The sequence below is a fragment of the Ceratotherium simum genome, chromosome 19 (assembly GCF_057802395.1).
Source record: "Ceratotherium simum simum isolate JZ-2026a chromosome 19, ASM5780239v1, whole genome shotgun sequence".
In the NCBI taxonomy this organism is placed as follows: domain Eukaryota; kingdom Metazoa; phylum Chordata; class Mammalia; order Perissodactyla; family Rhinocerotidae; genus Ceratotherium; species Ceratotherium simum.
Window position 1 is genome coordinate 55,811,745 of NC_141918.1, and position 14,306 is coordinate 55,826,050.

A 14,306-nucleotide genomic window follows, 5' to 3' on the forward strand; every position below is an offset into this window, starting at 1 on the left:
AAATCTGAAATCTTCAGCCAGGAACTGTTGGCGCTCAGGTGGTGAAACTTTGTCAGTAAAATATTACAAAATAAAAACGTACACGTGGACATTGCAATAAAGCCTGTCAGAGAGTTCTTAGAACTCCTCATAGTTAAAATCCCTGGTTTTGAAAACTGCTGCACCATTGCAAAACAAATACCCACAAGCTTAGAAATAGAAACCAAATTTAAGTATTGTCACATTTGACAGAAAAGAACACTATTGTTTTGTTTTTTTTTTTTTTTTTTAGTGAGGAAGATCAGCCCTGAGCTAACATCCATGCTAATCCTCCTCTTTTTGCTGAGGAAGACTGGCTCTAAGCTAACGTCTATTGCCAATCCTCCTCCTTTTTTCTCCCCAAAACTCCAGCAGATAGTTGTATGTCACAGTTGCACATCCTTCTAGTTGCTGTATGTGGGATGAGGCCTCAGCATGGCCGGTGAAGCTGTGCGTCAGTGCGCGCCCAGGATCCAAACCCTGGGCTGCCAGTAGCAGAGTGCGCGCACTTAACCGCTAAGCCACGGGGCCGGCCCAAGAACACTATTTTCATATGAAGCATCAGATGAAGCAATTATTAATGAAGAAGTTAATTTTAAAGTTAATTTTCTCTTGCAATTGAAGATTCAGTGATAGAATGCATAAAAGGGTGTTGCATTACATACAAATCATGGAGTCAGTTTCTTGTTAGAGGAAATGTAAGAGAAAATATTAAAATGCTATTGTACAAATTTATATTTAAAATTAAATTCAGACTCACATGAATCTGTTTTGCATGGTTAAATTTTTTTAGAAAAATTTTTCTCCAAAACCCGTCAAGTCTAGATGTGCTAATATTTGTATTTCCAAACACTCAGAAATTTATCCCAACGTTTTCACAGCCTATAAAATACTCTTAACAGCCCCAGTAACAGTGGCATCAGCCGATAGATTGTCCGTAAAATTAAAAATTATCAAAAATTGTTGGCAATCTTGAATTTTCCGAGAGCAACTCACATTACCTTCAATGATGTCAATTGAAAGTAAAGTTGCTAAAAGAATAAATTTTGATGACCTAGTAAATGTATTTGTAGAAGTGAGCCAGAAGTCTTATGATCAATCAAGCTATCACACTAATAAAGTAACATTTATTATATCATATGAGTATGACACCAAAAATATTATTTTCTTCAATTTGTGAGTTTATGTTTTTACCTATGTATCACTGTGACTCTTTGTTGTGGACTGAATTGTGTCTCCCATAAATCTGTATGTTGAAGTCCTAACCCCAATGCGACCGTATTTGGAGATGGGGCTGTTAAAGAGGTAATTAAATTTAAATGCGGTCATAAGGTCAGGCTGTAATCCCACAGGACTAGTGTCCTTATAATAAGAGGAAGAGACATAGACCTCATCTTGAATTTCCAGGCTCCAGAACTGTGAGAAAATAAATTTTTGTTGTTTAAAGAACAAAATAGGGCCGGCACTGTGGCTTAGCGGTTAAGTCCGCGCGCTCTGCTACTGGCGGCCCGGGTTCGGATCCCGGGCGCGCACTGATGCACCGCTTCTCCAGCCATGCTGAGGCCGCATCCCACATACAGCAACTAGAAGGATGTGCAGCTATGACATACAACTATCTACTGGGGTTTTGGGGGAAAAATAAATAAATAAAAAATTACAAACAACAAAATACCCCCAGTCTGTGGTATTTTGTCATGGCAATCTGAGCTGACTAACACAGCCCTATGCATTTTATAAATAATAAAATATTTTTAAAGGAAAAATGTGTATATTTTAGTGCCTTTAATGGCATTTTCTCTTTGTTTTGAACAAGGGGCTCCACATTTTCATTTTGCACTGGGCCCTGCAAATTGTATAGCTCGTCACTCTCTGGATTGAGGTCACATTCTGTGCCTCTCCTAGGACCTCAAAGTGGTTCTCCTCTCTGCTTCGTCTCTCCCTAGACCAGCTTCTCCTGGTTTCCAGACCAACAAGGCCACTTCCATCCTGACTCTACATGACCTTTCAGGTCAAGTGCTCAACATCAACTCATTAATTCTGTCTCAGAGCCCTGACTCTACATTTCCGGGAGAAAGAATCTGATTGGCTTAGCCCAGCCTATGGATTTGTTGAAGCCTGTTGATGTCAGGTGACTGTCAGTTCCAGTTGGCTGGGGCCACCCATGCACCTGGCTGTCCAGCCGACACTTGCAGGGGCCTGGTGTAAGGTCATTTCAAAGCAGGTGGGGTGGGCTGGGCTTGGGATCTCAACTGAGGCAACTGAAATGCTTACATGGAGGATAACTTGGCTTCAATTCGAAGCTCAATTTCTTTTTCCAAGGGAATTCAGCATCTCCACTCCCGGATAGAACCAACCACAGTTTAAAAAGAAAAAGCAGAAACCAACGCTCGGCACTGAGAAATATTTCAGGGCTGTGTTGCTCAGCTCTCCATTGAAAAAGAACCCACTAAGAATAGGGTTAGGTAGAGATTTTCAACAGAATAATGCAATGTCCATGCATTTTTAGTTAAGGGTATTCTGAATTAATTTTATCATGGATTTTTGACATCCTCTCTCATTTAATATTAAACTGTATTTGAAAAAGTTAAACAGCAAAGATACAAATAAAAATAGCAACATAAATAGTTTCCAGTGAGTTACGTTTTAATAACATTCTTTTGGTAAGATTCATATTTATCATTTAAAAAATGTAGCAAAATCAAGAGTCTTGCTATACATTTCCAGAAGCAAACTTGAAAGATGCCTGTTGAAATAAAAGCACAAATTAAAATCACTGATTATCAAAAAATTTAATATACTAACACTTTAATTACCTAGAATTCAGGCTTATTGACAACTTTTATAATCTGGAACATAGCAATGGAGCAAAGTTCCCTGAGGGGCTGAAGGAACTCTCACAAAATCAGTGCGCTGAAGCTCATTTGCTTTGATTGTAGCAGAGGGACCCAGTCAGAGCTTATCCACTCTTACAACCAAACAACTTTGATTATCTGGTTTGCAGCGCACAGGAGATTAAAACCAACAATTTATTAGGGTAGCAGAAAGAATGAATAAAAAGCAGAAATGCAGCTATAACATACGAAGGGATTATTGACATCAGAGAGGAAACTGAAGAGGAGGAACCATAAAACCCCAGCGGTCTGGAGACATTCAACGCACACATGGATCTGTTTACCATCTTGCATACATTTGATACCCAAGCCTGAATGCCTGGCCCTCACTGTGCTCGATGCCCACGACACAGACATTAGAGACTCAGTGCCTGCCCTCAAGGGCTTGTAATCTCCCATAAAGTTTGACAAATAAAAGGCAGTTATGAGAGAGTGTGGAGAATGGTTAAGTGCTGGATTAGACTGAGGCCAGGACGATGAGCCAGGAGGCACTGAAAGGCTCGCAGGTGAGACGGGAGGGAGCAGTGGAAATGGAGAGAAGTGTAAGACCTGAAAGACCGAGAAGGTAGAATGTGCAGTCCAGGATGATGACTGGATGGAGGTGGGAGGGAGAAGGAAGAATCAAGGATGCCTCAGATCCTGGCTGGTGTGAAGACGCAGTCTCTCCAGAGGGCTTCACCTTATTACTGCTGACATTTCAGATGAAGACGAAAGGTCGCAGGACTGTGAAATGAGTTTAGTAGTGGCTGTCTCAGTGGGGAATAAAACACCTCCTTCTAAATGAATGTGTGCAGAGACGTCCCTGTAAGTCCCCAGAGGGCGGGGCACACGTCATTTATCCTTGTGTCCTCACTGCCCAAATACGGTGGATGCTTACTGGTAATTTATTTATTTGACTTATAGAAAGTGATTAAAATCACGTTGACCATTTCTAGTCATCCCCTTTAGGGAGTGAGACGAGACTGAGGAAGTTTATAGATGTCTTTTGTCCTTCAGCAGATGGCCATTGGCTCCACACACATTTCTCTTTCAAACAGAGATTTTCTTGAGAGAATTGAAAAGTCCATGTTGTCGTCTTGGATCAGATCTTCTGAAGACCCTGACAAGCAGCCTTTCCATCTCCTCAGGTTTCCAGCGGCTTTTACAAAAGTTGCAGACACGCACTTGCCCCTGACGCTGTGGGGTGTGGAGGGAGGCTGGCACGGGCCCCTCAGGGCACCGTGCATGCTTACGGGTCCAGGGACGTGCGCAGTGGAAGCCTGTCGTTCTGCTGACCTCAGGGGCAATGTCCCCCGAGACCTTCCTGACCTCTAGAAGCTTCCTCAGTGGTTTCTGTTCAGAAAAGAAGCTCATTTCTGAGAGGCAACTTGTAAGCAATCAATGAAGTCAAGATGCACTTGGGAGAAAAGCTGAGCGTTCAGTGAGGGTTGGACGCAAGGAAAAAACGGTCTAGATGTGTTCTGGAGCTTCTCTGAAAAGGAATTTTTTCATGATTTTAACCACTGATACCTCCTGGAGCAATGTTATTTTCTCGTTTGAATGTTTAATTTTGAAAGCTAAGCCCGAGAAATAGAAGCATTTTATCCTTTATCAAACAGCTGTGAGTCATGGTTGATATGTCTGAAAACATCAGCTCTGTGATCTCAGTGGGCTTTGAAGCAGGAGCAGAAGCAGAACAAGCAAGAATCAAATCACACAAGGAAAACCGGCTTCCAAAAACACCCCAGCAATGTTCATCCCGCATGTGAAAGACAACTTATGGTATCAGACTGTTGCATCTGTGAGTTCGAATAGCAGGCTCTGTCACCACAAAACCTCTGGTTAGATGGCATCATGCTGTAAGGCTTTGGGTGTTTGAATGAAAACTACACCGGGCAGTGGTGTTCCTGGTCTAGGCGATGTCTCTTGGTTGGAGGAGCCGTGTTTTTTCGAATCCTCCTGAAGGAGCTGTGACTCTCTGCAAACCTGGAAGCTGTTCAGTGAATGTCGCTGGCTAGTTTCCTAAGAGCTGACTCTGAGGTGGGGCCATTCCCAGGTCAGCCACCTCTTTGTGAGGAGATCATTCTGGAAGCATCTAGGTGGGAGGGGGGCCACCAAGGAAAGGGTACACAGCTTTGCTCCTGGGGAAACAGAGGGAGGCCGTGGAGGGATGGGGCACTCATCACCTCTCCCTGGACTTGCTGCCCCCAACCGGGGGCCGTGAGACTGTGAGAAGACTTGGTCAGCCCCAAGCCGACCCTGGGAGCAGGTGTGGCCTAAGTTAGGCAGGCCGAGGAGGAGTGTGGGAGCAGGATGCGGGGGGCGGTGCTGGGCACAGGGACCGACCCTATTCCACTTCTGAATGCAAGGCAGGCCTTGCATCAGCCGATAATGCATCAGCACGGCTCTTTGCCCTTTTAGTGGAGGGCGATGAAGACATGACAGGCTCTCCTCTGGGGAGACTGGGATCAGAACGAACCATTTTTGGATGTAAATATCAGTGGCTTTGCCTGCAGCAGCTCAAGGAAGACATAATTGCCATTAGCTGCCTCCTTCCACTCCCTTCCCTGTGCTGAACCGCCCACCTCCCTGGAAGCGGATCCGCAGACTCGAGTGGAGGGGCAGGCGGTGGAGGCTGCACCTGTCCGAGCTTCTTCCCACTCCGTCCGTGGGTGTCTCTGACTCCCACTTTCTTGGAATTCTGACCCCGAGAGCAGAGCTGGACTCAAGCAGCCAGAGGGGAGACTCTCTGTCACGGATGTGAGGACTGCTCGGGCAGCCCCGGGGCTGAGGGCAGTGTATGAACTAAACCCGGGAGCCTTCGCTGTCAGAGATGTGCCGAGTGTATGCGTTCTGAGACAAATTCTGGACTCTTCTGAAATTTTGCTGGGCGGGCGTGTCAAAATTGAATTCTTGTGCACTGCCTTCCCTACTTTCCCTGGACACAGACAGGACGTAGAGGTGTTTATGTTTACCAGTCCCCCGTCAGATACAGAGGGTCTGTACTAAATCCTTGAAACTTTAATAATTCCTTTCCATCTACCCACCACCTAGTCAAACGGTATTTAAAAGGCAGACATTGAAGGTTAGGGCACCTGTTTATACAATTGTGTATTTGTATTTTGGATTCTATACAAACCAAACACGGCTTCCGTCAGCGGGCATCTGCTCTCCATCTAGCAGTACTAGAACATTCAGAAAAACGCAGCCACTGACAACTGCGGAGCCGACTCTCGTTCTTCTAAACCTGTGAAATGAATCCGTGAAGGTTCACACGGTTGTGTGCACTCTCTGAGACTGGGCTGAAGAGCTCTCCTTACTCCTACGGTCACAGACGCTGCTTCCTAATTTCAGCCAGATGGACATCTCACAGGACTATTCGTCTTCCGCTGTGTTCATTGGTGTTACTTCCTAACTCCAAATACATTTTTGGATGTTCCCGTCTGAGCTTACACACTGTGTTGGTCCTTAGAACATTATTGGAAAGACACCATTCATTTAATCCTCACTGTTCCATCCTAATTACTTTTTCTATGATGCTTTGGTCTTTAAATAATCCAACAGCCTAGAGGCCTCCCTGTTCTGAGGGTGTGCCGACAACAGAGAGTAAATGTGCTCATAATAGAATTTCCACACCCTTCTTTTCAAAATGTCACAAGTAATACACGTCCATGATGAAATCAGAAAACATGTGAGCAGAAGGAAAAACTATGCATTTATATGTAAATATTTTAAATATATATTTATAAAAATGTACATGTATATTTGCACAAATGTGACATTTCATCACTTTTTAATATTTTCCTGCTTAATAGAACATGAACATGTTCCTTTATTCTAATAGCTGCTGAATTTTGCCTTGTATGGATGTTAATAACATTAATTTATCTTTTATTGTTGGAAATTCAAATTATTTAAAAATCTTTGCTGTGGTAAATGCAGTGACGGATGTCTTATAGTTATATTCTTGTGCATTTGCTCAAGTATTTTTGTAAGATGAATGTTCTGGAGCCCAATTTCCTTTTGACCATAGCTCTGCTCATGGCCTCAACCAGCTCCTCTTCAATGGGACCTGACTTTGCCAACACAGAAGCTAGTGTTGCCTCTACTAGATTCTTCAAATTAGTTCCTCTGACCTCGAGTCTTCCTCTTAGTTGCTGTATCTCTGGAAATTTCTCACTTTGGGTTTTCTATTCCTTTGCTAGAGGTTATATGGGTCTTGGCCAAAGTTGTATATATAATTTCCTCATTCCCTCCTACCTCTCAGCATTGTTCCTTTGTCCTCTCTTTAAATGCCTGCATTTCCCATGATTCTGTCCTTGGCGTCCCTCGTTTACAGTCTCTACTCTCCCTGAGCTGATTCTCCCTCTGATTCTAATTTGTGAGAACAATTGAACCTTGAGTTCTATCCTTTCCCTCAGTCCTTCGACATATACACCCAACCTCTACTTTGGCATCTCCACATGTGCAGATATCTCAAAGCTGGTGGTCAACTGACATTCATTGACGGCATCAAATCATATCAGTCTCCTGCATAAAACTCTCCAGTGGCTTCCCATTGTCACTAAAGTGTGACCCAACCACCTTACAGCTGCCGTGTGGCTCCTGGTCCTTACGTGCCCCTGCCCTCATCTCCTTCTGGGCTCCCCCGGCTCACTATGCCGGCTGTCTTCTTTCTGACCTCCCCTCAAAGAGCAGGTGAACGTACTCCTTGGAGACTTAGCCCTTGCCCTTCTCTCTGTCAAGAACCCTTTCTGATGGTGCTTCTGGTGTTGTAAGCAAACGCTCACCGCCAAACCCAAGGTCACCTACTCGACTCTGCTTTCTTCTGGAAGTTTTATAGTCTTGCATTTTAAATTTAGGTCTATGATCCATTTTGAGTTAATTTTCATGAAAGGTGGAAGGTCTTTGTCTAGAATCATTTTTTTTTGCATGTGGATGTCCAACTGTTCCAACACCATTTGCTGAACACATTATCCTTCCTCCACTGAACGGCCTTTGTGCTGTGGTCAAAGGTCAGTTAACTTTATTTGTGTGGGCCTATTTCTGGACACTAATTCATATAATTAAAATTCATTTATTGATACATTCTATCAGCAACTGATTTATTGAGCAACTGCTATATGATAGACACGGTTTAGGTGCTGGGACATATCAGTGAAAAAAAAAGAAGATAAAAACGCCCTCAGAGAGTTTACACTCTATAAGTCAAGTAATAGATTACATATGAGAATTTTTTTTGTGTATGTGAGGAAGATTAACCCTGAGCTAACATTCCCTGCCAATCTTCCTCTTTTTGCTGAGTAAGATTGGCCCTGGGCTAACATCTGTGCCCATCTTCCTCTACTTTATACGTGGGACGGCTACCACAGCACGGCTTGATGTGTGGTGCATAGGTCGGCGCCCAGGATCCAAACCTGCGAACCCCGGGCTGCTGAAGCAGAGCTCAGGAACTTAACCACTATGCCACCCGGCCGGCTCCATATGAGAATATTTTTAGAGTCATTTCCATGCCTTCCCCAACTAAGTGCAGTGTGCATGTGAATGCCTGTGTCTTTGCTGGCGTTTTCAGTGCCTTTGTTCATCACACATTTGAGCTGAGCACTGCCCACTGGAATGAGGAATATGAGGACATCCCCCTTCCCTCCTCTCCTTTCACTCCATTTTCACTTTTTCTACCTGTTCGAAAAGCACAATAATACGATTTTTAGACTAAGGTGTACCTGAGACCTGGAGTGCGGTAAGACATGAGTTATATCTAACGGCTTACTCTGACGCTTCCAGCAGAGACACCTCCATTCCAGTGTTAACTGCCCCGGGCTCTTCTGGATAATTGGGATGAGAACGGACAATATTTATTCAGATTGAAGGGTGACGTAGGCAGTGTTTTCACAGTGTAAAGTGCTCTTACTCTGTTCTCTGGTGTGTAGTTGTGTAGTGGTGTCCAGTCTGGTCCAGGAGTCAGAAGGAGATTGATGGAAACAGGATGCCTTCTGAGCCTTGTTTGTGGGTGGTCTTCCCTTTCTGACAAGCCAAAAACTTCATTCAGGAGAAACAATACTAAGAGGGACTTGCTTAAGCAGGATAGCAAAGCAGAGAGGAAATGAAAAAAAGATGGCGTTTCTAGACTCAGACTCCTTTCTGTAAGGTGGAGCTCTGAGCTGTCTGTGGGTGCGAGCGCCTCGGGGGAGAATTTCCGAGCCCTCGTGTGTCACAGTCAAGGAAAGGCACTACCTGCTCCCCTCAGGGATCCACAGAGGGCAGGCTCGCAGCAATTTATGAGAAACAGAGAATGAGTTACTAGCTGGTGTACTGCCTGGAAGAAAAAAGGGAAAATAAAGGGGAAATAAAGACAATTCCAAATACTGTTTTTTCAAAGTAGACATTTAGAGGTGGAAGAGGCCTTAGAGACCTTCTATTCCAGCCCCAGCCCCATGGAGGCATCCTCTCTGCAAAAGCCTCAGCAGAAGCCAGCCTACGCTTAAATCCTTCCCGTGACAGGGAACTCAGTACCTCATATGGCTAAGAATTCAGAGCTGCCACTTATTAGAGAAAGCCCCTCCTTACTTGGAACTGAGCTCTGCCTTCTAGGAACTCCCAAATTCGTGTCCTAATTCCATTCTCTGAAGCAACAAACACATGTCCGATGTCCTTGTTCGTGGAAAGTCCCTGCACATGGCAGCTCTCAGGGCTTCACTAACTCCTGGGTTCCCTCCATACTTCCCCTATGTCCTGGCTGCCAGATCCTCTCTGACATGTTTTCTGGTTGGTTAAAGCCTTTGTTAAAATCTGATGCTCAGAATTTTTGATTTTTGATTTTTGAGACTCGGGTTTAGATGATGTGGGTTGCTAAGAAGAAATATGAGCAAATGTCTTAATAATGCTTCTGTTTATACTTTTTTTGGTAAAGTTAGATGCTTGAAGTTCATCATTATGCCTGGATTAAGGGTGTTTCCACTTGAAAGTGTTGTTTAAATCTGTAATTTCACAAATCTTTCATTTTGGAAGCTGGTGACAACAGGCTGGCAGGAAATATGGGACTTGGGAAAAGCAAACACATCTATTTGCTAATGGGCACTGAGCATTTGTAACCAAGCCAAGCTTATTACAGACAGGGACAGTCAGCTGAAGGGTAAAGGCAGAGCATTTAAGATCCTAATCTTTCCCTGCATACTAAATCAGTTGGAAGAGACCAACTATTGGCTGCTCCATAAGGAGGGATTTGTTTTCACTATGCAATTCTGTCCGTGGGCCTGCCTGAGGTCTTATTACTTATTCACTTATTAGTACCGGTGAGTAGGAGAAGGTGTTTGCATTTCAGATGTTCGTGAGCATCCCGTGTCCTCCTCATTTCCCGCTAGGCATTCGCTCCTGGAATAATGGCCCTTCTCAGTAAAGCCATGGTTTCCAGCACACGCCCTTCACCATAGAAACCCAACTAAGAGTCTGTCAACACTTCTTTCCTGTTCGGAATTTTAGACATAATCAAAACTTTGGAAACTAAGAAGTTTCGTAAACAGAATATCACCATAAATAGACTTGTTTCTGACTTCTATGGGAAAATGTCTCTCAGCTCTCATAATTCCAAATGCCTTGACCAGCGGTACAAAGCTGACACTGATGATGGAACCTGTGAGAATGACACAAAATTCAGGGGCTTTGGGTTCCACTATTGTTTTTCTCAATTAAATATACATACATAAGGACATGTATAATACATATGCTCAGTTTAAAGAGGAATCATCAGAAGAACACCCTGCTTCTACCATGTTCCAGGAGACTCTCACAAGTTCCTCTGAGCCCTAGGGAGCTCCACGTACTCCCGTCTCCTTCAGTGCACGGGGGAACCATGATCCTCAACTTCGTGTTAATCATTCCCTCCCTTTCTTCACAGTTTCACCACATATATATGAATGGTGTTTAATTTCGCATATCTTGGGACTTTATATGAATGGAATTATCCTTTAGGAATCACTCTTTTTGCTCAACATGTTTGTGAGTTCCATACACGTTGCCATGGAAGAGGTAGTTCATTCATTTTCCCAGCTTTCTCCTGCTGCTCCTGCTAACATTAGTGCTCTCTCAAGGTTTCTTTTAATGAATGATGCTTCTATGAAAATTCTTACACGTGCGTCCTGTGCTTTTGTTACTGCCAGTGTTTATAGAGCACGCATTTTGTGTCAGGCACTCTTCTGAGCACTTCAAATGCAGTGATTCCTTTGAAACCTCCCACTATACCGAGGTAGGTATAGTTATCACCCTCATTTCACAGGTGAGCGAATTTGGCCCAGAAAGGTTCAGTAACTTGTCTAAGGTGACAGCCACAGAAACGACAGCGCTGGACCTTGAACCAAGTGTCTTAGCTTCAGGGTCCAAACTTCCAATCAGGACACCACACGGATCCTTCTTCTGCTAATCCATCATTCAGGCAATCTGAAAAATTCTAAGGTTTGTTTTCACTTATCCATATACCCTTTTGTTAGTCAAATGCTGCCAAATTCTTTTAAAAGCACCAAGTCAACAAATTTAATACAGATCCAATATCCCAGGCTTCCTGTTGGGGGTTGGGATGACAATTCCCATTGTTTTCTCCCCCTCACATCAAATGTTCTGAAGTGTCTGCATTTCAAGTCAATTTCAGGTTGGGGAAGAAGGCACCCCACGAGAAGAAGGAATCAGATGCAAACTCTCTTAACTCTGTGAGACCTTTAGGAGCAGTGGTGAATGCCTGTGTCCCACAGAAGTCAGTTCCAGGGGCGGGAAAATGGCGGGTGGCATTTACCCGCATCGGTGTTCGTCGTCTCAGCCCCCTGGGCGTGAAAACATAAACTCCAGCCGCAAGTCTATCTTCTGACTGACAGATTAAGAAATCAAAGGAAATTGTGGAGGAAGTAAGGGAGCAAATACCTCATTCGCTTCCAAAGCTAGCAAAGTGCCAGAGACAGAGTTTTAGGGAAACACATGAACAGACAACCTTTCCCAAAGACAGAAGGAGCCTCCGTCAACCGGCACAAACACGACATAACACGCCAGCCCTCACCCCCTGAAGGACCTTGGTTGTAGCAGTGTTTTCAGAACCGTAACCCAGCATCCCATTCAGAAATGAAAACCAACTGGAAAATTTGTTACAGAATGAAACTACCAAAGCACCAAAGAAACACTGCAGCCGCCACGGGTCGAGGAGTCTGCAGGAAGACCAGTGATGGACCTGAAGGTTTGCCAGGATCACAGCGAAAGCCAAGGCTGCCTTCACACGCCCATCACTGAGGATCCTGGAGACTCTAAGAGGAGAGGCCACAGAAGCTAAGCATGGAGAAGTCCCACCCCTCAAAGGGAAGATGAAGGACCACCCAATAGTCACCCAGCCACTCTGCAGAGGAAGTGATTTTCAGGAAATAACATTTTTGAGAGGTTCAATTATCTTTAAAGGACACACAGCAATTGGCTCTTAATAACTCCAACTTTAGGCTGCTGTTCGATGAAAAAAAATTTTAAAGCATTAAGTTTAGAAAAAATAATAATTCATAATCTGTCATTTCAGTATTTCTAGCTTGAATAAGATGGGTGCTTCATAAAGTTAATCTAAGGATAGTTAAAATAAGATAGTTTGTTATATATTTTAGAGTGAAAAGAGGAAGCTATAAAAAAGTTCAATATGTTCCCTCTTTTTGGGAAAAAATATCTACATATATGCATTGAAATTGTCTGGAAAATGCTACCCCAGAGTTTCTCAGCCTGGGCACTATTGACGTTTTGGGCTGTAACTCTTTGTTATGGGGCTACCCTGTGCATTGTAGGATGTTTAGTAGCTTTCCCGACCTCTCCCCACTAGGCACCAGCAGCACCCTCCCTGAGTTGTGACAATCAGAAATGTCTGCAGGCGTTGCCAAATGTCCCTCGTGGGGGACAAGATCATCCCTAGTTGGGAATCATTTCTCTGCCCTAATATGTTTGTGTGGTTAAATCTGGGTGGGAGTCTTTCAGGTCATTTTTATTTTTCCCCTTTATTTCTAGTTACTCTACAATGAATATGTGTACATTTATCTTCTATGGTAAAAGATAAAACTACTATTAAAATACCCAGAACTATAGCACTATTTATTAAAAAATTATAGGCACCTGCTTTCAAGCAGTCTTTGAAAAAAATGTGGATAGAAGATTTATGGAAGATATAATGTGGGAACCACAAAGGAAATAGAGAAAACAATTCTTTGAAGATGATTTAGCAAAAATTCATCTCAAGAAGTGGGGGTGGTAAAGTGTGGCCCAGGAGGAACTTGATTGATGACCAGGGGCACGGACCCAGGCGGGTGGAGCTCTGTTTGATGTTCTCATTAGATTTACGGGCTGGGCAGCCTCGCTCTAGGCCGTACAAGCGGTTCTTGGCATCGATGTCCTCTGAGCTGCACTCAGCCTGGGGCACCAGACCATTCCCATGTTGTAGGCTGAGGGGACAAGTGTCCCTTTTCATGTACTCCTTCCACATGCAAGGTGTGGTGCTAGGTTTCACTCACTTTGTAGGGGGGTATTTTTGTTCACCCAGTTGGTTAGAATTTATGAGGCATGGAAATAGAGCCACTAATAGATGTTTTCACGAGGAAAACCTCCCTCTTGTGGAAGAGGTATGTAAAATCCCAGACCTGACGAACAGCCAGGGAGAGCATGAGGGCGCTTGTCAAAGATTCTGAAACCTCAGCCTCCCAGCTCCTTATGGACCGCAGGCCCCGGGAAGGAGCCTGACGAGGTCCCAGAGGACAACTCTTGGAGTTGAGGAGGCCCTGGTCACAGAGGTGACAGGATGCACGACACTGCCACTCCCACAGGTGCACTGCAGCATCTCAGAACGTGTTACCTTTCCCCACAGGAAATACCTACCACGTGCTCACGTTTGATTATATACGCGCCCGTGTGTGTGTGTATATATGCTGCAAAGTACTGCACTAACAAAATTGAAAAAATGTTCAATCCTTCTGACATGCTCGGAATGACAAGAGATGTAACAGCAACTCGGAAATAGGTTCCCTTTTACAAACCCGCTGACGGGTTTCAATCTGACGCCATGAAGTAGGAAGCACATTGCTGTTGTACTTTTAGGTGAGAGAAACAAAGTGAGGCAAACTGCCTTTGAATCAAAATAGTCATCTGTCTAAAAGGCTTCTCCTTCTGGTGCCAAGCACACGCTCTGGCGGTTAATGATGACAACACTCGTGCCGCGCTCACTGTGTGCCGGGCTCCGCACTGAGAGCCTGCTGTAGTCCAACTCTCCATCCTCAGAACAAGCCTAGGGATGGTTCCCCCTCACGGGCGAAGACACTACAGCAGACAGCAAGCACTCAATACATACTCTGTGAATGGAATGAATACGCCAAACTATCACCAGTCACTTGATTTTCTTTTTGCTCTTAATAACGACTCATT